Genomic DNA, 22657 nt, shown 5'->3' with positions numbered 1-22657 from the left:
ACAAAAGAAGCCTAGATTAGTATACATTTAAAAAACCGCTCCCCGGCGGGGAATCGAACCCTGGTCTCTCGCGTGACAGGCGAGGATACTCACCACTATACTACCGAGGATGAATAAAAGTTGGTTATCTCAGTTTTTTAAACTTATAGTACTTCTATCCGAATTTTTTTCGCTAAGTCCCGGAGCATGCGCGATAGTCACTAATTAAATGAAAAAGTGAGTTTGAAGAAAAAGTAACCCAATAAAATACTCTACGCTAGAAATAATGGTCAAGGCGATTTCTGAACCCTTTACTTTTCGAGAAAAGTTATTGGTTATACAAAAAATGTGCACGATTTTGAGAGTCAAAGAAACGAGATCGTACGGGTTGCACCGGCCGGGAATCGAACCCGGACCTCCCGCTTGGAAGGCGAGAATTCTACCATTGAACTACCGATGCTTGCATAGGTCACACTTCGATATGACACACAAAAGAAGCCTAGATTAGTATACATTTAAAAAACCGCTCCCCGGCGGGGAATCGAACCCTGGTCTCTCGCGTGACAGGCGAGGATACGCACCACTATACTACCGAGGATGAATAAAAGTTGGTTATCTCAGTTTTTTAAACTTATAGTACTTCTATCCGAATTTTTTTCGCTAAGTCCCGGAGCATGCGCGATAGTCACTAATTAAATGAAAAAGTGAGTTTGAAGAAAAAGTAACCCAATAAAATACTCTACGCTAGAAATAATGGTCAAGGCGATTTCTGAACCCTTTACTTTTCGAGAAAAGTTATTGGTTATACAAAAAATGTGCACGATTTTGAGAGTCAAAGAAACGAGATCGTACGGGTTGCACCGGCCGGGAATCGAACCCGGACCTCCCGCTTGGAAGGCGAGAATTCTACCATTGAACTACCGATGCTTGCATAGGTCACACTTCGATATGACACACAAAAGAAGCCTAGATTAGTATACATTTAAAAAACCGCTCCCCGGCGGGGAATCGAACCCTGGTCTCTCGCGTGACAGGCGAGGATACTCACCACTATACTACCGAGGATGAATAAAAGTTGGTTATCTCAGTTTTTTAAACTTATAGTACTTCTATCCGAATTTTTTTCGCTAAGTCCCGGAGCATGCGCGATAGTCACTAATTAAATAAAAAAGTGAGTTTGAAGAAAAAGTATCCCAATAAAATACTCTACGCTAGAAATAATGGTCAAGGCGATTTCTGAACCCTTTACTTTTCGAGAAACTTTATTGGTTTTACAAAAAATGTGCACGATTTTGAGAGTCAAAGAAACGAGATCGTACGGGTTGCACCGGCCGGGAATCGAACCCGGACCTCCCGCTTGGAAGGCGAGAATTCTACCATTGAACTACCGATGCTTGCATAGGTCACACTTCGATATGACACACAAAAGAAGCCTAGATTAGTATACATTTAAAAAACCGCTCCCCGGCGGGGAATCGAACCCTGGTCTCTCGCGTGACAGGCGAGGATACTCACCACTATACTACCGAGGATGAATAAAAGTTGGTTATCTCAGTTTTTTAAACTTATAGTACTTCTATCCGAATTTTTTTCGCTAAGTCCCGGAGCATGCGCGATAGTCACTAATTAAATGAAAAAGTGAGTTTGAAGAAAAAGTAACCCAATAAAATACTCTACGCTAGAAATAATGGTCAAGGCGATTTCTGAACCCTTTACTTTTCGAGAAAAGTTATTGGTTATACAAAAAATGTGCACGATTTTGAGAGTCAAAGAAACGAGATCGTACGGGTTGCACCGGCCGGGAATCGAACCCGGACCTCCCGCTTGGAAGGCGAGAATTCTACCATTGAACTACCGATGCTTGCATAGGTCACACTTCGATATGACACACAAAAGAAGCCTAGATTAGTATACATTTAAAAAACCGCTCCCCGGCGGGGAATCGAACCCTGGTCTCTCGCGTGACAGGCGAGGATACTCACCACTATACTACCGAGGATGAATAAAAGTTGGTTATCTCAGTTTTTTAAACTTATAGTACTTCTATCCGAATTTTTTTCGCTAAGTCCCGGAGCATGCGCGATAGTCACTAATTAAATGAAAAAGTGAGTTTGAAGAAAAAGTAACCCAATAAAATACTCTACGCTAGAAATAATGGTCAAGGCGATTTCTGAACCCTTTACTTTTCGAGAAAAGTTATTGGTTATACAAAAAATGTGCACGATTTTGAGAGTCAAAGAAACGAGATCGTACGGGTTGCACCGGCCGGGAATCGAACCCGGACCTCCCGCTTGGAAGGCGAGAATTCTACCATTGAACTACCGATGCTTGCATAGGTCACACTTCGATATGACACACAAAAGAAGCCTAGATTAGTATACATTTAAAAAACCGCTCCCCGGCGGGGAATCGAACCCTGGTCTCTCGCGTGACAGGCGAGGATACTCACCACTATACTACCGAGGATGAATAAAAGTTGGTTATCTCAGTTTTTTAAACTTATAGTACTTCTATCCGAATTTTTTTCGCTAAGTCCCGGAGCATGCGCGATAGTCACTAATTAAATAAAAAAGTGAGTTTGAAGAAAAAGTATCCCAATAAAATACTCTACGCTAGAAATAATGGTCAAGGCGATTTCTGAACCCTTTACTTTTCGAGAAACTTTATTGGTTTTACAAAAAATGTGCACGATTTTGAGAGTCAAAGAAACGAGATCGTACGGGTTGCACCGGCCGGGAATCGAACCCGGACCTCCCGCTTGGAAGGCGAGAATTCTACCATTGAACTACCGATGCTTGCATAGGTCACACTTCGATATGACACACAAAAGAAGCCTAGATTAGTATACATTTAAAAAACCGCTCCCCGGCGGGGAATCGAACCCTGGTCTCTCGCGTGACAGGCGAGGATACTCACCACTATACTACCGAGGATGAATAAAAGTTGGTTATCTCAGTTTTTTAAACTTATAGTACTTCTATCCGAATTTTTTTCGCTAAGTCCCGGAGCATGCGCGATAGTCACTAATTAAATGAAAAAGTGAGTTTGAAGAAAAAGTAACCCAATAAAATACTCTACGCTAGAAATAATGGTCAAGGCGATTTCTGAACCCTTTACTTTTCGAGAAAAGTTATTGGTTATACAAAAAATGTGCACGATTTTGAGAGTCAAAGAAACGAGATCGTACGGGTTGCACCGGCCGGGAATCGAACCCGGACCTCCCGCTTGGAAGGCGAGAATTCTACCATTGAACTACCGATGCTTGCATAGGTCACACTTCGATATGACACACAAAAGAAGCCTAGATTAGTATACATTTAAAAAACCGCTCCCCGGCGGGGAATCGAACCCTGGTCTCTCGCGTGACAGGCGAGGATACTCACCACTATACTACCGAGGATGAATAAAAGTTGGTTATCTCAGTTTTTTAAACTTATAGTACTTCTATCCGAATTTTTTTCGCTAAGTCCCGGAGCATGCGCGATAGTCACTAATTAAATAAAAAAGTGAGTTTGAAGAAAAAGTATCCCAATAAAATACTCTACGCTAGAAATAATGGTCAAGGCGATTTCTGAACCCTTTACTTTTCGAGAAACTTTATTGGTTTTACAAAAAATGTGCACGATTTTGAGAGTCAAAGAAACGAGATCGTACGGGTTGCACCGGCCGGGAATCGAACCCGGACCTCCCGCTTGGAAGGCGAGAATTCTACCATTGAACTACCGATTCTTGCATAGGTCACACTTCGATATGACACACAAAAGAAGCCTAGATTAGTATACATTTAAAAAACCGCTCCCCGGCGGGGAATCGAACCCTGGTCTCTCGCGTGACAGGCGAGGATACTCACCACTATACTACCGAGGATGAATAAAAGTTGGTTATCTCAGTTTTTTAAACTTATAGTACTTCTATCCGAATTTTTTTCGCTAAGTCCCGGAGCATGCGCGATAGTCACTAATTAAATGAAAAAGTGAGTTTGAAGAAAAAGTAACCCAATAAAATACTCTACGCTAGAAATAATGGTCAAGGCGATTTCTGAACCCTTTACTTTTCGAGAAAAGTTATTGGTTATACAAAAAATGTGCACGATTTTGAGAGTCAAAGAAACGAGATCGTACGGGTTGCACCGGCCGGGAATCGAACCCGGACCTCCCGCTTGGAAGGCGAGAATTCTACCATTGAACTACCGATGCTTGCATAGGTCACACTTCGATATGACACACAAAAGAAGCCTAGATTAGTATACATTTAAAAAACCGCTCCCCGGCGGGGAATCGAACCCTGGTCTCTCGCGTGACAGGCGAGGATACTCACCACTATACTACCGAGGATGAATAAAAGTTGGTTATCTCAGTTTTTTAAACTTATAGTACTTCTATCCGAATTTTTTTCGCTAAGTCCCGGAGCATGCGCGATAGTCACTAATTAAATAAAAAAGTGAGTTTGAAGAAAAAGTATCCCAATAAAATACTCTACGCTAGAAATAATGGTCAAGGCGATTTCTGAACCCTTTACTTTTCGAGAAACTTTATTGGTTTTACAAAAAATGTGCACGATTTTGAGAGTCAAAGAAACGAGATCGTACGGGTTGCACCGGCCGGGAATCGAACCCGGACCTCCCGCTTGGAAGGCGAGAATTCTACCATTGAACTACCGATGCTTGCATAGGTCACACTTCGATATGACACACAAAAGAAGCCTAGATTAGTATACATTTAAAAAACCGCTCCCCGGCGGGGAATCGAACCCTGGTCTCTCGCGTGACAGGCGAGGATACTCACCACTATACTACCGAGGATGAATAAAAGTTGGTTATCTCAGTTTTTTAAACTTATAGTACTTCTATCCGAATTTTTTTCGCTAAGTCCCGGAGCATGCGCGATAGTCACTAATTAAATAAAAAAGTGAGTTTGAAGAAAAAGTATCCCAATAAAATACTCTACGCTAGAAATAATGGTCAAGGCGATTTCTGAACCCTTTACTTTTCGAGAAACTTTATTGGTTTTACAAAAAATGTGCACGATTTTGAGAGTCAAAGAAACGAGATCGTACGGGTTGCACCGGCCGGGAATCGAACCCGGACCTCCCGCTTGGAAGGCGAGAATTCTACCATTGAACTACCGATGCTTGCATAGGTCACACTTCGATATGACACACAAAAGAAGCCTAGATTAGTATACATTTAAAAAACCGCTCCCCGGCGGGGAATCGAACCCTGGTCTCTCGCGTGACAGGCGAGGATACTCACCACTATACTACCGAGGATGAATAAAAGTTGGTTATCTCAGTTTTTTAAACTTATAGTACTTCTATCCGAATTTTTTTCGCTAAGTCCCGGAGCATGCGCGATAGTCACTAATTAAATGAAAAAGTGAGTTTGAAGAAAAAGTAACCCAATAAAATACTCTACGCTAGAAATAATGGTCAAGGCGATTTCTGAACCCTTTACTTTTCGAGAAAAGTTATTGGTTATACAAAAAATGTGCACGATTTTGAGAGTCAAAGAAACGAGATCGTACGGGTTGCACCGGCCGGGAATCGAACCCGGACCTCCCGCTTGGAAGGCGAGAATTCTACCATTGAACTACCGATGCTTGCATAGGTCACACTTCGATATGACACACAAAAGAAGCCTAGATTAGTATACATTTAAAAAACCGCTCCCCGGCGGGGAATCGAACCCTGGTCTCTCGCGTGACAGGCGAGGATACTCACCACTATACTACCGAGGATGAATAAAAGTTGGTTATCTCAGTTTTTTAAACTTATAGTACTTCTATCCGAATTTTTTTCGCTAAGTCCCGGAGCATGCGCGATAGTCACTAATTAAATAAAAAAGTGAGTTTGAAGAAAAAGTATCCCAATAAAATACTCTACGCTAGAAATAATGGTCAAGGCGATTTCTGAACCCTTTACTTTTCGAGAAACTTTATTGGTTTTACAAAAAATGTGCACGATTTTGAGAGTCAAAGAAACGAGATCGTACGGGTTGCACCGGCCGGGAATCGAACCCGGACCTCCCGCTTGGAAGGCGAGAATTCTACCATTGAACTACCGATGCTTGCATAGGTCACACTTCGATATGACACACAAAAGAAGCCTAGATTAGTATACATTTAAAAAACCGCTCCCCGGCGGGGAATCGAACCCTGGTCTCTCGCGTGACAGGCGAGGATACTCACCACTATACTACCGAGGATGAATAAAAGTTGGTTATCTCAGTTTTTTAAACTTATAGTACTTCTATCCGAATTTTTTTCGCTAAGTCCCGGAGCATGCGCGATAGTCACTAATTAAATGAAAAAGTGAGTTTGAAGAAAAAGTAACCCAATAAAATACTCTACGCTAGAAATAATGGTCAAGGCGATTTCTGAACCCTTTACTTTTCGAGAAAAGTTATTGGTTATACAAAAAATGTGCACGATTTTGAGAGTCAAAGAAACGAGATCGTACGGGTTGCACCGGCCGGGAATCGAACCCGGACCTCCCGCTTGGAAGGCGAGAATTCTACCATTGAACTACCGATGCTTGCATAGGTCACACTTCGATATGACACACAAAAGAAGCCTAGATTAGTATACATTTAAAAAACCGCTCCCCGGCGGGGAATCGAACCCTGGTCTCTCGCGTGACAGGCGAGGATACGCACCACTATACTACCGAGGATGAATAAAAGTTGGTTATCTCAGTTTTTTAAACTTATAGTACTTCTATCCGAATTTTTTTCGCTAAGTCCCGGAGCATGCGCGATAGTCACTAATTAAATGAAAAAGTGAGTTTGAAGAAAAAGTAACCCAATAAAATACTCTACGCTAGAAATAATGGTCAAGGCGATTTCTGAACCCTTTACTTTTCGAGAAAAGTTATTGGTTATACAAAAAATGTGCACGATTTTGAGAGTCAAAGAAACGAGATCGTACGGGTTGCACCGGCCGGGAATCGAACCCGGACCTCCCGCTTGGAAGGCGAGAATTCTACCATTGAACTACCGATGCTTGCATAGGTCACACTTCGATATGACACACAAAAGAAGCCTAGATTAGTATACATTTAAAAAACCGCTCCCCGGCGGGGAATCGAACCCTGGTCTCTCGCGTGACAGGCGAGGATACTCACCACTATACTACCGAGGATGAATAAAAGTTGGTTATCTCAGTTTTTTAAACTTATAGTACTTCTATCCGAATTTTTTTCGCTAAGTCCCGGAGCATGCGCGATAGTCACTAATTAAATAAAAAAGTGAGTTTGAAGAAAAAGTATCCCAATAAAATACTCTACGCTAGAAATAATGGTCAAGGCGATTTCTGAACCCTTTACTTTTCGAGAAACTTTATTGGTTTTACAAAAAATGTGCACGATTTTGAGAGTCAAAGAAACGAGATCGTACGGGTTGCACCGGCCGGGAATCGAACCCGGACCTCCCGCTTGGAAGGCGAGAATTCTACCATTGAACTACCGATGCTTGCATAGGTCACACTTCGATATGACACACAAAAGAAGCCTAGATTAGTATACATTTAAAAAACCGCTCCCCGGCGGGGAATCGAACCCTGGTCTCTCGCGTGACAGGCGAGGATACTCACCACTATACTACCGAGGATGAATAAAAGTTGGTTATCTCAGTTTTTTAAACTTATAGTACTTCTATCCGAATTTTTTTCGCTAAGTCCCGGAGCATGCGCGATAGTCACTAATTAAATGAAAAAGTGAGTTTGAAGAAAAAGTAACCCAATAAAATACTCTACGCTAGAAATAATGGTCAAGGCGATTTCTGAACCCTTTACTTTTCGAGAAAAGTTATTGGTTATACAAAAAATGTGCACGATTTTGAGAGTCAAAGAAACGAGATCGTACGGGTTGCACCGGCCGGGAATCGAACCCGGACCTCCCGCTTGGAAGGCGAGAATTCTACCATTGAACTACCGATGCTTGCATAGGTCACACTTCGATATGACACACAAAAGAAGCCTAGATTAGTATACATTTAAAAAACCGCTCCCCGGCGGGGAATCGAACCCTGGTCTCTCGCGTGACAGGCGAGGATACTCACCACTATACTACCGAGGATGAATAAAAGTTGGTTATCTCAGTTTTTTAAACTTATAGTACTTCTATCCGAATTTTTTTCGCTAAGTCCCGGAGCATGCGCGATAGTCACTAATTAAATGAAAAAGTGAGTTTGAAGAAAAAGTAACCCAATAAAATACTCTACGCTAGAAATAATGGTCAAGGCGATTTCTGAACCCTTTACTTTTCGAGAAAAGTTATTGGTTATACAAAAAATGTGCACGATTTTGAGAGTCAAAGAAACGAGATCGTACGGGTTGCACCGGCCGGGAATCGAACCCGGACCTCCCGCTTGGAAGGCGAGAATTCTACCATTGAACTACCGATGCTTGCATAGGTCACACTTCGATATGACACACAAAAGAAGCCTAGATTAGTATACATTTAAAAAACCGCTCCCCGGCGGGGAATCGAACCCTGGTCTCTCGCGTGACAGGCGAGGATACTCACCACTATACTACCGAGGATGAATAAAAGTTGGTTATCTCAGTTTTTTAAACTTATAGTACTTCTATCCGAATTTTTTTCGCTAAGTCCCGGAGCATGCGCGATAGTCACTAATTAAATAAAAAAGTGAGTTTGAAGAAAAAGTATCCCAATAAAATACTCTACGCTAGAAATAATGGTCAAGGCGATTGCTGAACCCTTTACTTTTCGAGAAACGTTATTGGTTTTACAAAAAATGTGCACGATTTTGAGAGTCAAAGAAACGAGATCGTACGGGTTGCACCGGCCGGGAATCGAACCCGGACCTCCCGCTTGGAAGGCGAGAATTCTACCATTGAACTACCGATGCTTGCATAGGTCACACTTCGATATGACACACAAAAGAAGCCTAGATTAGTATACATTTAAAAAACCGCTCCCCGGCGGGGAATCGAACCCTGGTCTCTCGCGTGACAGGCGAGGATACTCACCACTATACTACCGAGGATGAATAAAAGTTGGTTATCTCAGTTTTTTAAACTTATAGTACTTCTATCCGAATTTTTTTCGCTAAGTCCCGGAGCATGCGCGATAGTCACTAATTAAATAAAAAAGTGAGTTTGAAGAAAAAGTATCCCAATAAAATACTCTACGCTAGAAATAATGGTCAAGGCGATTTCTGAACCCTTTACTTTTCGAGAAACGTTATTGGTTTTACAAAAAATGTGCACGATTTTGAGAGTCAAAGAAACGAGATCGTACGGGTTGCACCGGCCGGGAATCGAACCCGGACCTCCCGCTTGGAAGGCGAGAATTCTACCATTGAACTACCGATGCTTGCATAGGTCACACTTCGATATGACACACAAAAGAAGCCTAGATTAGTATACATTTAAAAAACCGCTCCCCGGCGGGGAATCGAACCCTGGTCTCTCGCGTGACAGGCGAGGATACTCACCACTATACTACCGAGGATGAATAAAAGTTGGTTATCTCAGTTTTTTAAACTTATAGTACTTCTATCCGAATTTTTTTCGCTAAGTCCCGGAGCATGCGCGATAGTCACTAATTAAATAAAAAAGTGAGTTTGAAGAAAAAGTATCCCAATAAAATACTCTACGCTAGAAATAATGGTCAAGGCGATTGCTGAACCCTTTACTTTTCGAGAAACGTTATTGGTTTTACAAAAAATGTGCACGATTTTGAGAGTCAAAGAAACGAGATCGTACGGGTTGCACCGGCCGGGAATCGAACCCGGACCTCCCGCTTGGAAGGCGAGAATTCTACCATTGAACTACCGATGCTTGCATAGGTCACACTTCGATATGACACACAAAAGAAGCCTAGATTAGTATACATTTAAAAAACCGCTCCCCGGCGGGGAATCGAACCCTGGTCTCTCGCGTGACAGGCGAGGATACTCACCACTATACTACCGAGGATGAATAAAAGTTGGTTATCTCAGTTTTTTAAACTTATAGTACTTCTATCCGAATTTTTTTCGCTAAGTCCCGGAGCATGCGCGATAGTCACTAATTAAATAAAAAAGTGAGTTTGAAGAAAAAGTATCCCAATAAAATACTCTACGCTAGAAATAATGGTCAAGGCGATTGCTGAACCCTTTACTTTTCGAGAAACGTTATTGGTTTTACAAAAAATGTGCACGATTTTGAGAGTCAAAGAAACGAGATCGTACGGGTTGCACCGGCCGGGAATCGAACCCGGACCTCCCGCTTGGAAGGCGAGAATTCTACCATTGAACTACCGATGCTTGCATAGGTCACACTTCGATATGACACACAAAAGAAGCCTAGATTAGTATACATTTAAAAAACCGCTCCCCGGCGGGGAATCGAACCCTGGTCTCTCGCGTGACAGGCGAGGATACTCACCACTATACTACCGAGGATGAATAAAAGTTGGTTATCTCAGTTTTTTAAACTTATAGTACTTCTATCCGAATTTTTTTCGCTAAGTCCCGGAGCATGCGCGATAGTCACTAATTAAATAAAAAAGTGAGTTTGAAGAAAAAGTATCCCAATAAAATACTCTACGCTAGAAATAATGGTCAAGGCGATTTCTGAACCCTTTACTTTTCGAGAAACTTTATTGGTTTTACAAAAAATGTGCACGATTTTGAGAGTCAAAGAAACGAGATCGTACGGGTTGCACCGGCCGGGAATCGAACCCGGACCTCCCGCTTGGAAGGCGAGAATTCTACCATTGAACTACCGATGCTTGCATAGGTCACACTTCGATATGACACACAAAAGAAGCCTAGATTAGTATACATTTAAAAAACCGCTCCCTGGCGGGGAATCGAACCCTGGTCTCTCGCGTGACAGGCGAGGATACTCACCACTATACTACCGAGGATGAATAAAAGTTGGTTATCTCAGTTTTTTAAACTTATAGTACTTCTATCCGAATTTTTTTCGCTAAGTCCCGGAGCATGCGCGATAGTCACTAATTAAATAAAAAAGTGAGTTTGAAGAAAAAGTATCCCAATAAAATACTCTACGCTAGAAATAATGGTCAAGGCGATTGCTGAACCCTTTACTTTTCGAGAAACGTTATTGGTTTTACAAAAAATGTGCACGATTTTGAGAGTCAAAGAAACGAGATCGTACGGGTTGCACCGGCCGGGAATCGAACCCGGACCTCCCGCTTGGAAGGCGAGAATTCTACCATTGAACTACCGATGCTTGCATAGGTAACACTTCGATATGACACACAAAAGAAGCCTAGATTAGTATACATTTAAAAAACCGCTCCCCGGCGGGGAATCGAACCCTGGTCTCTCGCGTGACAGGCGAGGATACTCACCACTATACTACCGAGGATGAATAAAAGTTGGTTATCTCAGTTTTTTAAACTTATAGTACTTCTATCCGAATTTTTTTCGCTAAGTCCCGGAGCATGCGCGATAGTCACTAATTAAATAAAAAAGTGAGTTTGAAGAAAAAGTATCCCAATAAAATACTCTACGCTAGAAATAATGGTCAAGGCGATTTCTGAACCCTTTACTTTTCGAGAAACTTTATTGGTTTTACAAAAAATGTGCACGATTTTGAGAGTCAAAGAAACGAGATCGTACGGGTTGCACCGGCCGGGAATCGAACCCGGACCTCCCGCTTGGAAGGCGAGAATTCTACCATTGAACTACCGATGCTTGCATAGGTCACACTTCGATATGACACACAAAAGAAGCCTAGATTAGTATACATTTAAAAAACCGCTCCCCGGCGGGGAATCGAACCCTGGTCTCTCGCGTGACAGGCGAGGATACTCACCACTATACTACCGAGGATGAATAAAAGTTGGTTATCTCAGTTTTTTAAACTTATAGTACTTCTATCCGAATTTTTTTCGCTAAGTCCCGGAGCATGCGCGATAGTCACTAATTAAATGAAAAAGTGAGTTTGAAGAAAAAGTAACCCAATAAAATACTCTACGCTAGAAATAATGGTCAAGGCGATTTCTGAACCCTTTACTTTTCGAGAAAAGTTATTGGTTTTACAAAAAATGTGCACGATTTTGAGAGTCAAAGAAACGAGATCGTACGGGTTGCACCGGCCGGGAATCGAACCCGGACCTCCCGCTTGGAAGGCGAGAATTCTACCATTGAACTACCGATGCTTGCATAGGTCACACTTCGATATGACACACAAAAGAAGCCTAGATTAGTATACATTTAAAAAACCGCTCCCCGGCGGGGAATCGAACCCTGGTCTCTCGCGTGACAGGCGAGGATACTCACCACTATACTACCGAGGATGAATAAAAGTTGGTTATCTCAGTTTTTTAAACTTATAGTACTTCTATCCGAATTTTTTTCGCTAAGTCCCGGAGCATGCGCGATAGTCACTAATTAAATAAAAAAGTGAGTTTGAAGAAAAAGTATCCCAATAAAATACTCTACGCTAGAAATAATGGTCAAGGCGATTTCTGAACCCTTTACTTTTCGAGAAACTTTATTGGTTTTACAAAAAATGTGCACGATTTTGAGAGTCAAAGAAACGAGATCGTACGGGTTGCACCGGCCGGGAATCGAACCCGGACCTCCCGCTTGGAAGGCGAGAATTCTACCATTGAACTACCGATGCTTGCATAGGTCACACTTCGATATGACACACAAAAGAAGCCTAGATTAGTATACATTTAAAAAACCGCTCCCCGGCGGGGAATCGAACCCTGGTCTCTCGCGTGACAGGCGAGGATACTCACCACTATACTACCGAGGATGAATAAAAGTTGGTTATCTCAGTTTTTTAAACTTATAGTACTTCTATCCGAATTTTTTTCGCTAAGTCCCGGAGCATGCGCGATAGTCACTAATTAAATAAAAAAGTGAGTTTGAAGAAAAAGTATCCCAATAAAATACTCTACGCTAGAAATAATGGTCAAGGCGATTGCTGAACCCTTTACTTTTCGAGAAACGTTATTGGTTTTACAAAAAATGTGCACGATTTTGAGAGTCAAAGAAACGAGATCGTACGGGTTGCACCGGCCGGGAATCGAACCCGGACCTCCCGCTTGGAAGGCGAGAATTCTACCATTGAACTACCGATGCTTGCATAGGTCACACTTCGATATGACACACAAAAGAAGCCTAGATTAGTATACATTTAAAAAACCGCTCCCCGGCGGGGAATCGAACCCTGGTCTCTCGCGTGACAGGCGAGGATACTCACCACTATACTACCGAGGATGAATAAAAGTTGGTTATCTCAGTTTTTTAAACTTATAGTACTTCTATCCGAATTTTTTTCGCTAAGTCCCGGAGCATGCGCGATAGTCACTAATTAAATGAAAAAGTGAGTTTGAAGAAAAAGTAACCCAATAAAATACTCTACGCTAGAAATAATGGTCAAGGCGATTTCTGAACCCTTTACTTTTCGAGAAAAGTTATTGGTTATACAAAAAATGTGCACGATTTTGAGAGTCAAAGAAACGAGATCGTACGGGTTGCACCGGCCGGGAATCGAACCCGGACCTCCCGCTTGGAAGGCGAGAATTCTACCATTGAACTACCGATGCTTGCATAGGTCACACTTCGATATGACACACAAAAGAAGCCTAGATTAGTATACATTTAAAAAACCGCTCCCCGGCGGGGAATCGAACCCTGGTCTCTCGCGTGACAGGCGAGGATACTCACCACTATACTACCGAGGATGAATAAAAGTTGGTTATCTCAGTTTTTTAAACTTATAGTACTTCTATCCGAATTTTTTTCGCTAAGTCCCGGAGCATGCGCGATAGTCACTAATTAAATAAAAAAGTGAGTTTGAAGAAAAAGTATCCCAATAAAATACTCTACGCTAGAAATAATGGTCAAGGCGATTGCTGAACCCTTTACTTTTCGAGAAACGTTATTGGTTTTACAAAAAATGTGCACGATTTTGAGAGTCAAAGAAACGAGATCGTACGGGTTGCACCGGCCGGGAATCGAACCCGGACCTCCCGCTTGGAAGGCGAGAATTCTACCATTGAACTACCGATGCTTGCATAGGTCACACTTCGATATGACACACAAAAGAAGCCTAGATTAGTATACATTTAAAAAACCGCTCCCCGGCGGGGAATCGAACCCTGGTCTCTCGCGTGACAGGCGAGGATACTCACCACTATACTACCGAGGATGAATAAAAGTTGGTTATCTCAGTTTTTTAAACTTATAGTACTTCTATCCGAATTTTTTTCGCTAAGTCCCGGAGCATGCGCGATAGTCACTAATTAAATGAAAAAGTGAGTTTGAAGAAAAAGTAACCCAATAAAATACTCTACGCTAGAAATAATGGTCAAGGCGATTTCTGAACCCTTTACTTTTCGAGAAAAGTTATTGGTTATACAAAAAATGTGCACGATTTTGAGAGTCAAAGAAACGAGATCGTACGGGTTGCACCGGCCGGGAATCGAACCCGGACCTCCCGCTTGGAAGGCGAGAATTCTACCATTGAACTACCGATGCTTGCATAGGTCACACTTCGATATGACACACAAAAGAAGCCTAGATTAGTATACATTTAAAAAACCGCTCCCCGGCGGGGAATCGAACCCTGGTCTCTCGCGTGACAGGCGAGGATACTCACCACTATACTACCGAGGATGAATAAAAGTTGGTTATCTCAGTTTTTTAAACTTATAGTACTTCTATCCGAATTTTTTTCGCTAAGTCCCGGAGCATGCGCGATAGTCACTAATTAAATAAAAAAGTGAGTTTGAAGAAAAAGTATCCCAATAAAATACTCTACGCTAGAAATAATGGTCAAGGCGATTTCTGAACCCTTTACTTTTCGAGAAACTTTATTGGTTTTACAAAAAATGTGCACGATTTTGAGAGTCAAAGAAACGAGATCGTACGGGATGCACCGGCCGGGAATCGAACCCGGACCTCCCGCTTGGAAGGCGAGAATTCTACCATTGAACTACCGATGCTTGCATAGGTCACACTTCGATATGACACACAAAAGAAGCCTAGATTAGTATACATTTAAAAAACCGCTCCCCGGCGGGGAATCGAACCCTGGTCTCTCGCGTGACAGGCGAGGATACTCACCACTATACTACCGAGGATGAATAAAAGTTGGTTATCTCAGTTTTTTAAACTTATAGTACTTCTATCCGAATTTTTTTCGCTAAGTCCCGGAGCATGCGCGATAGTCACTAATTAAATAAAAAAGTGAGTTTGAAGAAAAAGTATCCCAATAAAATACTCTACGCTAGAAATAATGGTCAAGGCGATTGCTGAACCCTTTACTTTTCGAGAAACGTTATTGGTTTTACAAAAAATGTGCACGATTTTGAGAGTCAAAGAAACGAGATCGTACGGGTTGCACCGGCCGGGAATCGAACCCGGACCTCCCGCTTGGAAGGCGAGAATTCTACCATTGAACTACCGATGCTTGCATAGGTCACACTTCGATATGACACACAAAAGAAGCCTAGATTAGTATACATTTAAAAAACCGCTCCCCGGCGGGGAATCGAACCCTGGTCTCTCGCGTGACAGGCGAGGATACTCACCACTATACTACCGAGGATGAATAAAAGTTGGTTATCTCAGTTTTTTAAACTTATAGTACTTCTATCCGAATTTTTTTCGCTAAGTCCCGGAGCATGCGCGATAGTCACTAATTAAATGAAAAAGTGAGTTTGAAGAAAAAGTAACCCAATAAAATACTCTACGCTAGAAATAATGGTCAAGGCGATTTCTGAACCCTTTACTTTTCGAGAAAAGTTATTGGTTATACAAAAAATGTGCACGATTTTGAGAGTCAAAGAAACGAGATCGTACGGGTTGCACCGGCCGGGAATCGAACCCGGACCTCCCGCTTGGAAGGCGAGAATTCTACCATTGAACTACCGATGCTTGCATAGGTCACACTTCGATATGACACACAAAAGAAGCCTAGATTAGTATACATTTAAAAAACCGCTCCCCGGCGGGGAATCGAACCCTGGTCTCTCGCGTGACAGGCGAGGATACTCACCACTATACTACCGAGGATGAATAAAAGTTGGTTATCTCAGTTTTTTAAACTTATAGTACTTCTATCCGAATTTTTTTCGCTAAGTCCCGGAGCATGCGCGATAGTCACTAATTAAATAAAAAAGTGAGTTTGAAGAAAAAGTATCCCAATAAAATACTCTACGCTAGAAATAATGGTCAAGGCGATTTCTGAACCCTTTACTTTTCGAGAAACTTTATTGGTTTTACAAAAAATGTGCACGATTTTGAGAGTCAAAGAAACGAGATCGTACGGGTTGCACCGGCCGGGAATCGAACCCGGACCTCCCGCTTGGAAGGCGAGAATTCTACCATTGAACTACCGATGCTTGCATAGGTCACACTTCGATATGACACACAAAAGAAGCCTAGATTAGTATACATTTAAAAAACCGCTCCCCGGCGGGGAATCGAACCCTGGTCTCTCGCGTGACAGGCGAGGATACTCACCACTATACTACCGAGGATGAATAAAAGTTGGTTATCTCAGTTTTTTAAACTTATAGTACTTCTATCCGAATTTTTTTCGCTAAGTCCCGGAGCATGCGCGATAGTCACTAATTAAATAAAAAAGTGAGTTTGAAGAAAAAGTATCCCAATAAAATACTCTACGCTAGAAATAATGGTCAAGGCGATTGCTGAACCCTTTACTTTTCGAGAAACGTTATTGGTTTTACAAAAAATGTGCACGATTTTGAGAGTCAAAGAAACGAGATCGTACGGGTTGCACCGGCCGGGAATCGAACCCGGACCTCCCGCTTGGAAGGCGAGAATTCTACCATTGAACTACCGATGCTTGCATAGGTCACACTTCGATATGACACACAAAAGAAGCCTAGATTAGTATACATTTAAAAAACCGCTCCCCGGCGGGGAATCGAACCCTGGTCTCTCGCGTGACAGGCGAGGATACTCACCACTATACTACCGAGGATGAATAAAAGTTGGTTATCTCAGTTTTTTAAACTTATAGTACTTCTATCCGAATTTTTTTCGCTAAGTCCCGGAGCATGCGCGATAGTCACTAATTAAATAAAAAAGTGAGTTTGAAGAAAAAGTATCCCAATAAAATACTCTACGCTAGAAATAATGGTCAAGGCGATTGCTGAACCCTTTACTTTTCGAGAAACGTTATTGGTTTTACAAAAAATGTGCACGATTTTGAGAGTCAAAGAAACGAGATCGTACGGGTTGCACCGGCCGGGAATCGAACCCGGACCTCCCGCTTGGAAGGCGAGAATTCTACCATTGAACTACCGATGCTTGCATAGGTCACACTTCGATATGACACACAAAAGAAGCCTAGATTAGTATACATTTAAAAAACCGCTCCCCGGCGGGGAATCGAACCCTGGTCTCTCGCGTGACAGGCGAGGATACTCACCACTATACTACCGAGGATGAATAAAAGTTGGTTATCTCAGTTTTTTAAACTTATAGTACTTCTATCCGAATTTTTTTCGCTAAGTCCCGGAGCATGCGCGATAGTCACTAATTAAATAAAAAAGTGAGTTTGAAGAAAAAGTATCCCAATAAAATACTCTACGCTAGAAATAATGGTCAAGGCGATTTCTGAACCCTTTACTTTTCGAGAAACTTTATTGGTTTTACAAAAAATGTGCACGATTTTGAGAGTCAAAGAAACGAGATCGTACGGGTTGCACCGGCCGGGAATCGAACCCGGACCTCCCGCTTGGAAGGCGAGAATTCTACCATTGAACTACCGATGCTTGCATAGGTCACACTTCGATATGACACACAAAAGAAGCCTAGATTAGTATACATTTAAAAAACCGCTCCCCGGCGGGGAATCGAACCCTGGTCTCTCGCGTGACAGGCGAGGATACTCACCACTATACTACCGAGGATGAATAAAAGTTGGTTATCTCAGTTTTTTAAACTTATAGTACTTCTATCCGAATTTTTTTCGCTAAGTCCCGGAGCATGCGCGATAGTCACTAATTAAATAAAAAAGTGAGTTTGAAGAAAAAGTATCCCAATAAAATACTCTACGCTAGAAATAATGGTCAAGGCGATTGCTGAACCCTTTACTTTTCGAGAAACGTTATTGGTTTTACAAAAAATGTGCACGATTTTGAGAGTCAAAGAAACGAGATCGTACGGGTTGCACCGGCCGGGAATCGAACCCGGACCTCCCGCTTGGAAGGCGAGAATTCTACCATTGAACTACCGATGCTTGCATAGGTAACACTTCGATATGACACACAAAAGAAGCCTAGATTAGTATACATTTAAAAAACCGCTCCCCGGCGGGGAATCGAACCCTGGTCTCTCGCGTGACAGGCGAGGATACTCACCACTATACTACCGAGGATGAATAAAAGTTGGTTATCTCAGTTTTTTAAACTTATAGTACTTCTATCCGAATTTTTTTCGCTAAGTCCCGGAGCATGCGCGATAGTCACTAATTAAATAAAAAAGTGAGTTTGAAGAAAAAGTATCCCAATAAAATACTCTACGCTAGAAATAATGGTCAAGGCGATTTCTGAACCCTTTACTTTTCGAGAAACGTTATTGGTTTTACAAAAAATGTGCACGATTTTGAGAGTCAAAGAAACGAGATCGTACGGGTTGCACCGGCCGGGAATCGAACCCGGACCTCCCGCTTGGAAGGCGAGAATTCTACCATTGAACTACCGATGCTTGCATAGGTCACACTTCGATATGACACACAAAAGAAGCCTAGATTAGTATACATTTAAAAAACCGCTCCCCGGCGGGGAATCGAACCCTGGTCTCTCGCGTGACAGGCGAGGATACTCACCACTATACTACCGAGGATGAATAAAAGTTGGTTATCTCAGTTTTTTAAACTTATAGTACTTCTATCCGAATTTTTTTCGCTAAGTCCCGGAGCATGCGCGATAGTCACTAATTAAATAAAAAAGTGAGTTTGAAGAAAAAGTAACCCAATAAAATACTCTACGCTAGAAATAATGGTCAAGGCGATTTCTGAACCCTTTACTTTTCGAGAAAAGTTATTGGTTTTACAAAAAATGTGCACGATTTTGAGAGTCAAAGAAACGAGATCGTACGGGTTGCACCGGCCGGGAATCGAACCCGGACCTCCCGCTTGGAAGGCGAGAATTCTACCATTGAACTACCGATGCTTGCATAGGTCACACTTCGATATGACACACAAAAGAAGCCTAGATTAGTATACATTTAAAAAACCGCTCCCCGGCGGGGAATCGAACCCTGGTCTCTCGCGTGACAGGCGAGGATACTCACCACTATACTACCGAGGATGAATAAAAGTTGGTTATCTCAGTTTTTTAAACTTATAGTACTTCTATCCGAATTTTTTTCGCTAAGTCCCGGAGCATGCGCGATAGTCACTAATTAAATAAAAAAGTGAGTTTGAAGAAAAAGTATCCCAATAAAATACTCTACGCTAGAAATAATGGTCAAGGCGATTTCTGAACCCTTTACTTTTCGAGAAACTTTATTGGTTTTACAAAAAATGTGCACGATTTTGAGAGTCAAAGAAACGAGATCGTACGGGATGCACCGGCCGGAAATCGAACCCGGACCTCCCGCTTGGAAGGCGAGAATTCTACCATTGAACTACCGATGCTTGCATAGGTCACACTTCGATATGACACACAAAAGAAGCCTAGATTAGTATACATTTAAAAAACCGCTCCCCGGCGGGGAATCGAACCCTGGTCTCTCGCGTGACAGGCGAGGATACTCACCACTATACTACCGAGGATGAATAAAAGTTGGTTATCTCAGTTTTTTAAACTTATAGTACTTCTATCCGAATTTTTTTCGCTAAGTCCCGGAGCATGCGCGATAGTCACTAATTAAATGAAAAAGTGAGTTTGAAGAAAAAGTAACCCAATAAAATACTCTACGCTAGAAATAATGGTCAAGGCGATTTCTGAACCCTTTACTTTTCGAGAAAAGTTATTGGTTTTACAAAAAATGTGCACGATTTTGAGAGTCAAAGAAACGAGATCGTACGGGTTGCACCGGCCGGGAATCGAACCCGGACCTCCCGCTTGGAAGGCGAGAATTCTACCATTGAACTACCGATGCTTGCATAGGTAACACTTCGATATGACACACAAAAGAAGCCTAGATTAGTATACATTTAAAAAACCGCTCCCCGGCGGGGAATCGAACCCTGGTCTCTCGCGTGACAGGCGAGGATACTCACCACTATACTACCGAGGATGAATAAAAGTTGGTTATCTCAGTTTTTTAAACTTATAGTACTTCTATCCGAATTTTTTTCGCTAAGTCCCGGAGCATGCGCGATAGTCACTAATTAAATAAAAAAGTGAGTTTGAAGAAAAAGTATCCCAATAAAATACTCTACGCTAGAAATAATGGTCAAGGCGATTTCTGAACCCTTTACTTTTCGAGAAACGTTATTGGTTTTACAAAAAATGTGCACGATTTTGAGAGTCAAAGAAACGAGATCGTACGGGTTGCACCGGCCGGGAATCGAACCCGGACCTCCCGCTTGGAAGGCGAGAATTCTACCATTGAACTACCGATGCTTGCATAGGTCACACTTCGATATGACACACAAAAGAAGCCTAGATTAGTATACATTTAAAAAACCGCTCCCCGGCGGGGAATCGAACCCTGGTCTCTCGCGTGACAGGCGAGGATACTCACCACTATACTACCGAGGATGAATAAAAGTTGGTTATCTCAGTTTTTTAAACTTATAGTACTTCTATCCGAATTTTTTTCGCTAAGTCCCGGAGCATGCGCGATAGTCACTAATTAAATAAAAAAGTGAGTTTGAAGAAAAAGTAACCCAATAAAATACTCTACGCTAGAAATAATGGTCAAGGCGATTTCTGAACCCTTTACTTTTCGAGAAAAGTTATTGGTTTTACAAAAAATGTGCACGATTTTGAGAGTCAAAGAAACGAGATCGTACGGGTTGCACCGGCCGGGAATCGAACCCGGACCTCCCGCTTGGAAGGCGAGAATTCTACCATTGAACTACCGATGCTTGCATAGGTCACACTTCGATATGACACACAAAAGAAGCCTAGATTAGTATACATTTAAAAAACCGCTCCCCGGCGGGGAATCGAACCCTGGTCTCTCGCGTGACAGGCGAGGATACTCACCACTATACTACCGAGGATGAATAAAAGTTGGTTATCTCAGTTTTTTAAACTTATAGTACTTCTATCCGAATTTTTTTCGCTAAGTCCCGGAGCATGCGCGATAGTCACTAATTAAATAAAAAAGTGAGTTTGAAGAAAAAGTATCCCAATAAAATACTCTACGCTAGAAATAATGGTCAAGGCGATTTCTGAACCCTTTACTTTTCGAGAAACTTTATTGGTTTTACAAAAAATGTGCACGATTTTGAGAGTCAAAGAAACGAGATCGTACGGGATGCACCGGCCGGGAATCGAACCCGGACCTCCCGCTTGGAAGGCGAGAATTCTACCATTGAACTACCGATGCTTGCATAGGTCACACTTCGATATGACACACAAAAGAAGCCTAGATTAGTATACATTTAAAAAACCGCTCCCCGGCGGGGAATCGAACCCTGGTCTCTCGCGTGACAGGCGAGGATACTCACCACTATACTACCGAGGATGAATAAAAGTTGGATATCTCAGTTTTTTAAACTTATAGTACTTCTATCCGAATTTTTTTCGCTAAGTCCCGGAGCATGCGCGATAGTCACTAATTAAATGAAAAAGTGAGTTTGAAGAAAAAGTAACCCAATAAAATACTCTACGCTAGAAATAATGGTCAAGGCGATTTCTGAACCCTTTACTTTTCGAGAAAAGTTATTGGTTTTACAAAAAATGTGCACGATTTTGAGAGTCAAAGAAACGAGATCGTACGGGTTGCACCGGCCGGGAATCGAACCCGGACCTCCCGCTTGGAAGGCGAGAATTCTACCATTGAACTACCGATGCTTGCATAGGTCACACTTCGATATGACACACAAAAGAAGCCTAGATTAGTATACATTTAAAAAACCGCTCCCCGGCGGGGAATCGAACCCTGGTCTCTCGCGTGACAGGCGAGGATACTCACCACTATACTACCGAGGATGAATAAAAGTTGGTTATCTCAGTTTTTTAAACTTATAGTACTTCTATCCGAATTTTTTTCGCTAAGTCCCGGAGCATGCGCGATAGTCACTAATTAAATAAAAAAGTGAGTTTGAAGAAAAAGTATCCCAATAAAATACTCTACGCTAGAAATAATGGTCAAGGCGATTTCTGAACCCTTTACTTTTCGAGAAACTTTATTGGTTTTACAAAAAATGTGCACGATTTTGAGAGTCAAAGAAACGAGATCGTACGGGTTGCACCGGCCGGGAATCGAACCCGGACCTCCCGCTTGGAAGGCGAGAATTCTACCATTGAACTACCGATGCTTGCATAGGTCACACTTCGATATGACACACAAAAGAAGCCTAGATTAGTATACATTTAAAAAACCGCTCCCCGGCGGGGAATCGAACCCTGGTCTCTCGCGTGACAGGCGAGGATACTCACCACTATACTACCGAGGATGAATAAAAGTTGGTTATCTCAGTTTTTTAAACTTATAGTACTTCTATCCGAATTTTTTTCGCTAAGTCCCGGAGCATGCGCGATAGTCACTAATTAAATAAAAAAGTGAGTTTGAAGAAAAAGTATCCCA

At 42.1% G+C, this 22657-nt stretch overlaps 96 non-coding genes across 96 annotated transcripts; all 96 read right to left on the bottom strand.

Moving 5' to 3' along the window:
- Positions 1 to 38: 38 nt before the first annotated feature.
- On the bottom strand, positions 39 to 110 carry TRNAD-GUC (transfer RNA aspartic acid (anticodon GUC)). Its single transcript has one exon. It is a non-coding gene; the product is annotated as a tRNA-Asp (tRNA).
- A 258-nt stretch (positions 111 to 368) lies between these two features.
- Positions 369 to 439, bottom strand: TRNAG-UCC (transfer RNA glycine (anticodon UCC)). Its single transcript has one exon. It is a non-coding gene; the product is annotated as a tRNA-Gly (tRNA).
- A 66-nt stretch (positions 440 to 505) lies between these two features.
- Positions 506 to 577, bottom strand: TRNAD-GUC (transfer RNA aspartic acid (anticodon GUC)). Its single transcript has one exon. It is a non-coding gene; the product is annotated as a tRNA-Asp (tRNA).
- Positions 578 to 835: 258 nt separating this feature from the next.
- Positions 836 to 906, bottom strand: TRNAG-UCC (transfer RNA glycine (anticodon UCC)). The gene has a single exon. It is a non-coding gene; the product is annotated as a tRNA-Gly (tRNA).
- Positions 907 to 972: 66 nt separating this feature from the next.
- On the bottom strand, positions 973 to 1044 carry TRNAD-GUC (transfer RNA aspartic acid (anticodon GUC)). Its single transcript has one exon. It is a non-coding gene; the product is annotated as a tRNA-Asp (tRNA).
- Positions 1045 to 1302: 258 nt separating this feature from the next.
- TRNAG-UCC (transfer RNA glycine (anticodon UCC)) lies at positions 1303 to 1373 on the bottom strand. The gene has a single exon. It is a non-coding gene; the product is annotated as a tRNA-Gly (tRNA).
- A 66-nt stretch (positions 1374 to 1439) lies between these two features.
- TRNAD-GUC (transfer RNA aspartic acid (anticodon GUC)) lies at positions 1440 to 1511 on the bottom strand. Its single transcript has one exon. It is a non-coding gene; the product is annotated as a tRNA-Asp (tRNA).
- A 258-nt stretch (positions 1512 to 1769) lies between these two features.
- On the bottom strand, positions 1770 to 1840 carry TRNAG-UCC (transfer RNA glycine (anticodon UCC)). The gene has a single exon. It is a non-coding gene; the product is annotated as a tRNA-Gly (tRNA).
- A 66-nt stretch (positions 1841 to 1906) lies between these two features.
- TRNAD-GUC (transfer RNA aspartic acid (anticodon GUC)) lies at positions 1907 to 1978 on the bottom strand. The gene has a single exon. It is a non-coding gene; the product is annotated as a tRNA-Asp (tRNA).
- Positions 1979 to 2236: 258 nt separating this feature from the next.
- On the bottom strand, positions 2237 to 2307 carry TRNAG-UCC (transfer RNA glycine (anticodon UCC)). Its single transcript has one exon. It is a non-coding gene; the product is annotated as a tRNA-Gly (tRNA).
- A 66-nt stretch (positions 2308 to 2373) lies between these two features.
- TRNAD-GUC (transfer RNA aspartic acid (anticodon GUC)) lies at positions 2374 to 2445 on the bottom strand. Its single transcript has one exon. It is a non-coding gene; the product is annotated as a tRNA-Asp (tRNA).
- Positions 2446 to 2703: 258 nt separating this feature from the next.
- TRNAG-UCC (transfer RNA glycine (anticodon UCC)) lies at positions 2704 to 2774 on the bottom strand. Its single transcript has one exon. It is a non-coding gene; the product is annotated as a tRNA-Gly (tRNA).
- A 66-nt stretch (positions 2775 to 2840) lies between these two features.
- Positions 2841 to 2912, bottom strand: TRNAD-GUC (transfer RNA aspartic acid (anticodon GUC)). The gene has a single exon. It is a non-coding gene; the product is annotated as a tRNA-Asp (tRNA).
- A 258-nt stretch (positions 2913 to 3170) lies between these two features.
- TRNAG-UCC (transfer RNA glycine (anticodon UCC)) lies at positions 3171 to 3241 on the bottom strand. Its single transcript has one exon. It is a non-coding gene; the product is annotated as a tRNA-Gly (tRNA).
- A 66-nt stretch (positions 3242 to 3307) lies between these two features.
- On the bottom strand, positions 3308 to 3379 carry TRNAD-GUC (transfer RNA aspartic acid (anticodon GUC)). Its single transcript has one exon. It is a non-coding gene; the product is annotated as a tRNA-Asp (tRNA).
- A 258-nt stretch (positions 3380 to 3637) lies between these two features.
- TRNAG-UCC (transfer RNA glycine (anticodon UCC)) lies at positions 3638 to 3708 on the bottom strand. Its single transcript has one exon. It is a non-coding gene; the product is annotated as a tRNA-Gly (tRNA).
- Positions 3709 to 3774: 66 nt separating this feature from the next.
- On the bottom strand, positions 3775 to 3846 carry TRNAD-GUC (transfer RNA aspartic acid (anticodon GUC)). Its single transcript has one exon. It is a non-coding gene; the product is annotated as a tRNA-Asp (tRNA).
- A 258-nt stretch (positions 3847 to 4104) lies between these two features.
- On the bottom strand, positions 4105 to 4175 carry TRNAG-UCC (transfer RNA glycine (anticodon UCC)). Its single transcript has one exon. It is a non-coding gene; the product is annotated as a tRNA-Gly (tRNA).
- A 66-nt stretch (positions 4176 to 4241) lies between these two features.
- TRNAD-GUC (transfer RNA aspartic acid (anticodon GUC)) lies at positions 4242 to 4313 on the bottom strand. Its single transcript has one exon. It is a non-coding gene; the product is annotated as a tRNA-Asp (tRNA).
- Positions 4314 to 4571: 258 nt separating this feature from the next.
- On the bottom strand, positions 4572 to 4642 carry TRNAG-UCC (transfer RNA glycine (anticodon UCC)). Its single transcript has one exon. It is a non-coding gene; the product is annotated as a tRNA-Gly (tRNA).
- A 66-nt stretch (positions 4643 to 4708) lies between these two features.
- Positions 4709 to 4780, bottom strand: TRNAD-GUC (transfer RNA aspartic acid (anticodon GUC)). Its single transcript has one exon. It is a non-coding gene; the product is annotated as a tRNA-Asp (tRNA).
- A 258-nt stretch (positions 4781 to 5038) lies between these two features.
- On the bottom strand, positions 5039 to 5109 carry TRNAG-UCC (transfer RNA glycine (anticodon UCC)). The gene has a single exon. It is a non-coding gene; the product is annotated as a tRNA-Gly (tRNA).
- A 66-nt stretch (positions 5110 to 5175) lies between these two features.
- Positions 5176 to 5247, bottom strand: TRNAD-GUC (transfer RNA aspartic acid (anticodon GUC)). The gene has a single exon. It is a non-coding gene; the product is annotated as a tRNA-Asp (tRNA).
- A 258-nt stretch (positions 5248 to 5505) lies between these two features.
- Positions 5506 to 5576, bottom strand: TRNAG-UCC (transfer RNA glycine (anticodon UCC)). Its single transcript has one exon. It is a non-coding gene; the product is annotated as a tRNA-Gly (tRNA).
- A 66-nt stretch (positions 5577 to 5642) lies between these two features.
- Positions 5643 to 5714, bottom strand: TRNAD-GUC (transfer RNA aspartic acid (anticodon GUC)). Its single transcript has one exon. It is a non-coding gene; the product is annotated as a tRNA-Asp (tRNA).
- Positions 5715 to 5972: 258 nt separating this feature from the next.
- On the bottom strand, positions 5973 to 6043 carry TRNAG-UCC (transfer RNA glycine (anticodon UCC)). Its single transcript has one exon. It is a non-coding gene; the product is annotated as a tRNA-Gly (tRNA).
- A 66-nt stretch (positions 6044 to 6109) lies between these two features.
- TRNAD-GUC (transfer RNA aspartic acid (anticodon GUC)) lies at positions 6110 to 6181 on the bottom strand. The gene has a single exon. It is a non-coding gene; the product is annotated as a tRNA-Asp (tRNA).
- Positions 6182 to 6439: 258 nt separating this feature from the next.
- TRNAG-UCC (transfer RNA glycine (anticodon UCC)) lies at positions 6440 to 6510 on the bottom strand. Its single transcript has one exon. It is a non-coding gene; the product is annotated as a tRNA-Gly (tRNA).
- A 66-nt stretch (positions 6511 to 6576) lies between these two features.
- TRNAD-GUC (transfer RNA aspartic acid (anticodon GUC)) lies at positions 6577 to 6648 on the bottom strand. Its single transcript has one exon. It is a non-coding gene; the product is annotated as a tRNA-Asp (tRNA).
- A 258-nt stretch (positions 6649 to 6906) lies between these two features.
- On the bottom strand, positions 6907 to 6977 carry TRNAG-UCC (transfer RNA glycine (anticodon UCC)). The gene has a single exon. It is a non-coding gene; the product is annotated as a tRNA-Gly (tRNA).
- Positions 6978 to 7043: 66 nt separating this feature from the next.
- On the bottom strand, positions 7044 to 7115 carry TRNAD-GUC (transfer RNA aspartic acid (anticodon GUC)). Its single transcript has one exon. It is a non-coding gene; the product is annotated as a tRNA-Asp (tRNA).
- Positions 7116 to 7373: 258 nt separating this feature from the next.
- Positions 7374 to 7444, bottom strand: TRNAG-UCC (transfer RNA glycine (anticodon UCC)). The gene has a single exon. It is a non-coding gene; the product is annotated as a tRNA-Gly (tRNA).
- A 66-nt stretch (positions 7445 to 7510) lies between these two features.
- TRNAD-GUC (transfer RNA aspartic acid (anticodon GUC)) lies at positions 7511 to 7582 on the bottom strand. Its single transcript has one exon. It is a non-coding gene; the product is annotated as a tRNA-Asp (tRNA).
- Positions 7583 to 7840: 258 nt separating this feature from the next.
- On the bottom strand, positions 7841 to 7911 carry TRNAG-UCC (transfer RNA glycine (anticodon UCC)). The gene has a single exon. It is a non-coding gene; the product is annotated as a tRNA-Gly (tRNA).
- A 66-nt stretch (positions 7912 to 7977) lies between these two features.
- On the bottom strand, positions 7978 to 8049 carry TRNAD-GUC (transfer RNA aspartic acid (anticodon GUC)). Its single transcript has one exon. It is a non-coding gene; the product is annotated as a tRNA-Asp (tRNA).
- Positions 8050 to 8307: 258 nt separating this feature from the next.
- TRNAG-UCC (transfer RNA glycine (anticodon UCC)) lies at positions 8308 to 8378 on the bottom strand. Its single transcript has one exon. It is a non-coding gene; the product is annotated as a tRNA-Gly (tRNA).
- A 66-nt stretch (positions 8379 to 8444) lies between these two features.
- Positions 8445 to 8516, bottom strand: TRNAD-GUC (transfer RNA aspartic acid (anticodon GUC)). Its single transcript has one exon. It is a non-coding gene; the product is annotated as a tRNA-Asp (tRNA).
- A 258-nt stretch (positions 8517 to 8774) lies between these two features.
- TRNAG-UCC (transfer RNA glycine (anticodon UCC)) lies at positions 8775 to 8845 on the bottom strand. Its single transcript has one exon. It is a non-coding gene; the product is annotated as a tRNA-Gly (tRNA).
- Positions 8846 to 8911: 66 nt separating this feature from the next.
- Positions 8912 to 8983, bottom strand: TRNAD-GUC (transfer RNA aspartic acid (anticodon GUC)). The gene has a single exon. It is a non-coding gene; the product is annotated as a tRNA-Asp (tRNA).
- Positions 8984 to 9241: 258 nt separating this feature from the next.
- Positions 9242 to 9312, bottom strand: TRNAG-UCC (transfer RNA glycine (anticodon UCC)). The gene has a single exon. It is a non-coding gene; the product is annotated as a tRNA-Gly (tRNA).
- Positions 9313 to 9378: 66 nt separating this feature from the next.
- TRNAD-GUC (transfer RNA aspartic acid (anticodon GUC)) lies at positions 9379 to 9450 on the bottom strand. The gene has a single exon. It is a non-coding gene; the product is annotated as a tRNA-Asp (tRNA).
- Positions 9451 to 9708: 258 nt separating this feature from the next.
- On the bottom strand, positions 9709 to 9779 carry TRNAG-UCC (transfer RNA glycine (anticodon UCC)). Its single transcript has one exon. It is a non-coding gene; the product is annotated as a tRNA-Gly (tRNA).
- A 66-nt stretch (positions 9780 to 9845) lies between these two features.
- On the bottom strand, positions 9846 to 9917 carry TRNAD-GUC (transfer RNA aspartic acid (anticodon GUC)). Its single transcript has one exon. It is a non-coding gene; the product is annotated as a tRNA-Asp (tRNA).
- Positions 9918 to 10175: 258 nt separating this feature from the next.
- TRNAG-UCC (transfer RNA glycine (anticodon UCC)) lies at positions 10176 to 10246 on the bottom strand. Its single transcript has one exon. It is a non-coding gene; the product is annotated as a tRNA-Gly (tRNA).
- A 66-nt stretch (positions 10247 to 10312) lies between these two features.
- On the bottom strand, positions 10313 to 10384 carry TRNAD-GUC (transfer RNA aspartic acid (anticodon GUC)). Its single transcript has one exon. It is a non-coding gene; the product is annotated as a tRNA-Asp (tRNA).
- Positions 10385 to 10642: 258 nt separating this feature from the next.
- TRNAG-UCC (transfer RNA glycine (anticodon UCC)) lies at positions 10643 to 10713 on the bottom strand. The gene has a single exon. It is a non-coding gene; the product is annotated as a tRNA-Gly (tRNA).
- A 396-nt stretch (positions 10714 to 11109) lies between these two features.
- Positions 11110 to 11180, bottom strand: TRNAG-UCC (transfer RNA glycine (anticodon UCC)). The gene has a single exon. It is a non-coding gene; the product is annotated as a tRNA-Gly (tRNA).
- A 66-nt stretch (positions 11181 to 11246) lies between these two features.
- TRNAD-GUC (transfer RNA aspartic acid (anticodon GUC)) lies at positions 11247 to 11318 on the bottom strand. The gene has a single exon. It is a non-coding gene; the product is annotated as a tRNA-Asp (tRNA).
- A 258-nt stretch (positions 11319 to 11576) lies between these two features.
- On the bottom strand, positions 11577 to 11647 carry TRNAG-UCC (transfer RNA glycine (anticodon UCC)). The gene has a single exon. It is a non-coding gene; the product is annotated as a tRNA-Gly (tRNA).
- A 66-nt stretch (positions 11648 to 11713) lies between these two features.
- On the bottom strand, positions 11714 to 11785 carry TRNAD-GUC (transfer RNA aspartic acid (anticodon GUC)). The gene has a single exon. It is a non-coding gene; the product is annotated as a tRNA-Asp (tRNA).
- A 258-nt stretch (positions 11786 to 12043) lies between these two features.
- TRNAG-UCC (transfer RNA glycine (anticodon UCC)) lies at positions 12044 to 12114 on the bottom strand. Its single transcript has one exon. It is a non-coding gene; the product is annotated as a tRNA-Gly (tRNA).
- A 66-nt stretch (positions 12115 to 12180) lies between these two features.
- TRNAD-GUC (transfer RNA aspartic acid (anticodon GUC)) lies at positions 12181 to 12252 on the bottom strand. Its single transcript has one exon. It is a non-coding gene; the product is annotated as a tRNA-Asp (tRNA).
- Positions 12253 to 12510: 258 nt separating this feature from the next.
- TRNAG-UCC (transfer RNA glycine (anticodon UCC)) lies at positions 12511 to 12581 on the bottom strand. Its single transcript has one exon. It is a non-coding gene; the product is annotated as a tRNA-Gly (tRNA).
- A 66-nt stretch (positions 12582 to 12647) lies between these two features.
- On the bottom strand, positions 12648 to 12719 carry TRNAD-GUC (transfer RNA aspartic acid (anticodon GUC)). The gene has a single exon. It is a non-coding gene; the product is annotated as a tRNA-Asp (tRNA).
- A 258-nt stretch (positions 12720 to 12977) lies between these two features.
- Positions 12978 to 13048, bottom strand: TRNAG-UCC (transfer RNA glycine (anticodon UCC)). The gene has a single exon. It is a non-coding gene; the product is annotated as a tRNA-Gly (tRNA).
- A 66-nt stretch (positions 13049 to 13114) lies between these two features.
- TRNAD-GUC (transfer RNA aspartic acid (anticodon GUC)) lies at positions 13115 to 13186 on the bottom strand. The gene has a single exon. It is a non-coding gene; the product is annotated as a tRNA-Asp (tRNA).
- A 258-nt stretch (positions 13187 to 13444) lies between these two features.
- TRNAG-UCC (transfer RNA glycine (anticodon UCC)) lies at positions 13445 to 13515 on the bottom strand. Its single transcript has one exon. It is a non-coding gene; the product is annotated as a tRNA-Gly (tRNA).
- Positions 13516 to 13581: 66 nt separating this feature from the next.
- TRNAD-GUC (transfer RNA aspartic acid (anticodon GUC)) lies at positions 13582 to 13653 on the bottom strand. The gene has a single exon. It is a non-coding gene; the product is annotated as a tRNA-Asp (tRNA).
- A 258-nt stretch (positions 13654 to 13911) lies between these two features.
- TRNAG-UCC (transfer RNA glycine (anticodon UCC)) lies at positions 13912 to 13982 on the bottom strand. The gene has a single exon. It is a non-coding gene; the product is annotated as a tRNA-Gly (tRNA).
- Positions 13983 to 14048: 66 nt separating this feature from the next.
- On the bottom strand, positions 14049 to 14120 carry TRNAD-GUC (transfer RNA aspartic acid (anticodon GUC)). The gene has a single exon. It is a non-coding gene; the product is annotated as a tRNA-Asp (tRNA).
- A 258-nt stretch (positions 14121 to 14378) lies between these two features.
- On the bottom strand, positions 14379 to 14449 carry TRNAG-UCC (transfer RNA glycine (anticodon UCC)). The gene has a single exon. It is a non-coding gene; the product is annotated as a tRNA-Gly (tRNA).
- Positions 14450 to 14515: 66 nt separating this feature from the next.
- Positions 14516 to 14587, bottom strand: TRNAD-GUC (transfer RNA aspartic acid (anticodon GUC)). The gene has a single exon. It is a non-coding gene; the product is annotated as a tRNA-Asp (tRNA).
- Positions 14588 to 14845: 258 nt separating this feature from the next.
- TRNAG-UCC (transfer RNA glycine (anticodon UCC)) lies at positions 14846 to 14916 on the bottom strand. The gene has a single exon. It is a non-coding gene; the product is annotated as a tRNA-Gly (tRNA).
- Positions 14917 to 14982: 66 nt separating this feature from the next.
- On the bottom strand, positions 14983 to 15054 carry TRNAD-GUC (transfer RNA aspartic acid (anticodon GUC)). The gene has a single exon. It is a non-coding gene; the product is annotated as a tRNA-Asp (tRNA).
- A 258-nt stretch (positions 15055 to 15312) lies between these two features.
- On the bottom strand, positions 15313 to 15383 carry TRNAG-UCC (transfer RNA glycine (anticodon UCC)). The gene has a single exon. It is a non-coding gene; the product is annotated as a tRNA-Gly (tRNA).
- A 66-nt stretch (positions 15384 to 15449) lies between these two features.
- On the bottom strand, positions 15450 to 15521 carry TRNAD-GUC (transfer RNA aspartic acid (anticodon GUC)). The gene has a single exon. It is a non-coding gene; the product is annotated as a tRNA-Asp (tRNA).
- A 258-nt stretch (positions 15522 to 15779) lies between these two features.
- On the bottom strand, positions 15780 to 15850 carry TRNAG-UCC (transfer RNA glycine (anticodon UCC)). Its single transcript has one exon. It is a non-coding gene; the product is annotated as a tRNA-Gly (tRNA).
- A 66-nt stretch (positions 15851 to 15916) lies between these two features.
- TRNAD-GUC (transfer RNA aspartic acid (anticodon GUC)) lies at positions 15917 to 15988 on the bottom strand. Its single transcript has one exon. It is a non-coding gene; the product is annotated as a tRNA-Asp (tRNA).
- A 258-nt stretch (positions 15989 to 16246) lies between these two features.
- TRNAG-UCC (transfer RNA glycine (anticodon UCC)) lies at positions 16247 to 16317 on the bottom strand. Its single transcript has one exon. It is a non-coding gene; the product is annotated as a tRNA-Gly (tRNA).
- A 66-nt stretch (positions 16318 to 16383) lies between these two features.
- TRNAD-GUC (transfer RNA aspartic acid (anticodon GUC)) lies at positions 16384 to 16455 on the bottom strand. Its single transcript has one exon. It is a non-coding gene; the product is annotated as a tRNA-Asp (tRNA).
- A 258-nt stretch (positions 16456 to 16713) lies between these two features.
- TRNAG-UCC (transfer RNA glycine (anticodon UCC)) lies at positions 16714 to 16784 on the bottom strand. Its single transcript has one exon. It is a non-coding gene; the product is annotated as a tRNA-Gly (tRNA).
- Positions 16785 to 16850: 66 nt separating this feature from the next.
- TRNAD-GUC (transfer RNA aspartic acid (anticodon GUC)) lies at positions 16851 to 16922 on the bottom strand. The gene has a single exon. It is a non-coding gene; the product is annotated as a tRNA-Asp (tRNA).
- A 258-nt stretch (positions 16923 to 17180) lies between these two features.
- On the bottom strand, positions 17181 to 17251 carry TRNAG-UCC (transfer RNA glycine (anticodon UCC)). The gene has a single exon. It is a non-coding gene; the product is annotated as a tRNA-Gly (tRNA).
- Positions 17252 to 17317: 66 nt separating this feature from the next.
- On the bottom strand, positions 17318 to 17389 carry TRNAD-GUC (transfer RNA aspartic acid (anticodon GUC)). The gene has a single exon. It is a non-coding gene; the product is annotated as a tRNA-Asp (tRNA).
- A 258-nt stretch (positions 17390 to 17647) lies between these two features.
- TRNAG-UCC (transfer RNA glycine (anticodon UCC)) lies at positions 17648 to 17718 on the bottom strand. The gene has a single exon. It is a non-coding gene; the product is annotated as a tRNA-Gly (tRNA).
- Positions 17719 to 17784: 66 nt separating this feature from the next.
- Positions 17785 to 17856, bottom strand: TRNAD-GUC (transfer RNA aspartic acid (anticodon GUC)). Its single transcript has one exon. It is a non-coding gene; the product is annotated as a tRNA-Asp (tRNA).
- A 258-nt stretch (positions 17857 to 18114) lies between these two features.
- Positions 18115 to 18185, bottom strand: TRNAG-UCC (transfer RNA glycine (anticodon UCC)). The gene has a single exon. It is a non-coding gene; the product is annotated as a tRNA-Gly (tRNA).
- Positions 18186 to 18251: 66 nt separating this feature from the next.
- TRNAD-GUC (transfer RNA aspartic acid (anticodon GUC)) lies at positions 18252 to 18323 on the bottom strand. Its single transcript has one exon. It is a non-coding gene; the product is annotated as a tRNA-Asp (tRNA).
- Positions 18324 to 18581: 258 nt separating this feature from the next.
- Positions 18582 to 18652, bottom strand: TRNAG-UCC (transfer RNA glycine (anticodon UCC)). The gene has a single exon. It is a non-coding gene; the product is annotated as a tRNA-Gly (tRNA).
- Positions 18653 to 18718: 66 nt separating this feature from the next.
- TRNAD-GUC (transfer RNA aspartic acid (anticodon GUC)) lies at positions 18719 to 18790 on the bottom strand. Its single transcript has one exon. It is a non-coding gene; the product is annotated as a tRNA-Asp (tRNA).
- Positions 18791 to 19048: 258 nt separating this feature from the next.
- Positions 19049 to 19119, bottom strand: TRNAG-UCC (transfer RNA glycine (anticodon UCC)). Its single transcript has one exon. It is a non-coding gene; the product is annotated as a tRNA-Gly (tRNA).
- A 66-nt stretch (positions 19120 to 19185) lies between these two features.
- Positions 19186 to 19257, bottom strand: TRNAD-GUC (transfer RNA aspartic acid (anticodon GUC)). The gene has a single exon. It is a non-coding gene; the product is annotated as a tRNA-Asp (tRNA).
- A 258-nt stretch (positions 19258 to 19515) lies between these two features.
- TRNAG-UCC (transfer RNA glycine (anticodon UCC)) lies at positions 19516 to 19586 on the bottom strand. Its single transcript has one exon. It is a non-coding gene; the product is annotated as a tRNA-Gly (tRNA).
- A 66-nt stretch (positions 19587 to 19652) lies between these two features.
- Positions 19653 to 19724, bottom strand: TRNAD-GUC (transfer RNA aspartic acid (anticodon GUC)). The gene has a single exon. It is a non-coding gene; the product is annotated as a tRNA-Asp (tRNA).
- Positions 19725 to 19982: 258 nt separating this feature from the next.
- On the bottom strand, positions 19983 to 20053 carry TRNAG-UCC (transfer RNA glycine (anticodon UCC)). Its single transcript has one exon. It is a non-coding gene; the product is annotated as a tRNA-Gly (tRNA).
- Positions 20054 to 20119: 66 nt separating this feature from the next.
- On the bottom strand, positions 20120 to 20191 carry TRNAD-GUC (transfer RNA aspartic acid (anticodon GUC)). The gene has a single exon. It is a non-coding gene; the product is annotated as a tRNA-Asp (tRNA).
- A 258-nt stretch (positions 20192 to 20449) lies between these two features.
- Positions 20450 to 20520, bottom strand: TRNAG-UCC (transfer RNA glycine (anticodon UCC)). Its single transcript has one exon. It is a non-coding gene; the product is annotated as a tRNA-Gly (tRNA).
- Positions 20521 to 20586: 66 nt separating this feature from the next.
- Positions 20587 to 20658, bottom strand: TRNAD-GUC (transfer RNA aspartic acid (anticodon GUC)). Its single transcript has one exon. It is a non-coding gene; the product is annotated as a tRNA-Asp (tRNA).
- Positions 20659 to 20916: 258 nt separating this feature from the next.
- TRNAG-UCC (transfer RNA glycine (anticodon UCC)) lies at positions 20917 to 20987 on the bottom strand. The gene has a single exon. It is a non-coding gene; the product is annotated as a tRNA-Gly (tRNA).
- Positions 20988 to 21053: 66 nt separating this feature from the next.
- Positions 21054 to 21125, bottom strand: TRNAD-GUC (transfer RNA aspartic acid (anticodon GUC)). The gene has a single exon. It is a non-coding gene; the product is annotated as a tRNA-Asp (tRNA).
- Positions 21126 to 21383: 258 nt separating this feature from the next.
- Positions 21384 to 21454, bottom strand: TRNAG-UCC (transfer RNA glycine (anticodon UCC)). Its single transcript has one exon. It is a non-coding gene; the product is annotated as a tRNA-Gly (tRNA).
- A 66-nt stretch (positions 21455 to 21520) lies between these two features.
- TRNAD-GUC (transfer RNA aspartic acid (anticodon GUC)) lies at positions 21521 to 21592 on the bottom strand. The gene has a single exon. It is a non-coding gene; the product is annotated as a tRNA-Asp (tRNA).
- Positions 21593 to 21850: 258 nt separating this feature from the next.
- On the bottom strand, positions 21851 to 21921 carry TRNAG-UCC (transfer RNA glycine (anticodon UCC)). Its single transcript has one exon. It is a non-coding gene; the product is annotated as a tRNA-Gly (tRNA).
- A 66-nt stretch (positions 21922 to 21987) lies between these two features.
- TRNAD-GUC (transfer RNA aspartic acid (anticodon GUC)) lies at positions 21988 to 22059 on the bottom strand. Its single transcript has one exon. It is a non-coding gene; the product is annotated as a tRNA-Asp (tRNA).
- Positions 22060 to 22317: 258 nt separating this feature from the next.
- On the bottom strand, positions 22318 to 22388 carry TRNAG-UCC (transfer RNA glycine (anticodon UCC)). Its single transcript has one exon. It is a non-coding gene; the product is annotated as a tRNA-Gly (tRNA).
- A 66-nt stretch (positions 22389 to 22454) lies between these two features.
- Positions 22455 to 22526, bottom strand: TRNAD-GUC (transfer RNA aspartic acid (anticodon GUC)). Its single transcript has one exon. It is a non-coding gene; the product is annotated as a tRNA-Asp (tRNA).
- Between the last annotated feature and the right edge of the window lie 131 nt (positions 22527 to 22657).

This window comes from Phalangium opilio, unplaced genomic scaffold (genome assembly GCF_054372755.1).
Source record: "Phalangium opilio isolate 3A_F unplaced genomic scaffold, DU_Popi_V2 ptg000352l_1, whole genome shotgun sequence".
NCBI lineage: Eukaryota > Metazoa > Arthropoda > Arachnida > Opiliones > Phalangiidae > Phalangium > Phalangium opilio.
The sequence above is the reverse complement of the archived record's forward strand: the minus strand, read 5'-3'. Positions and strand labels throughout refer to the sequence as shown.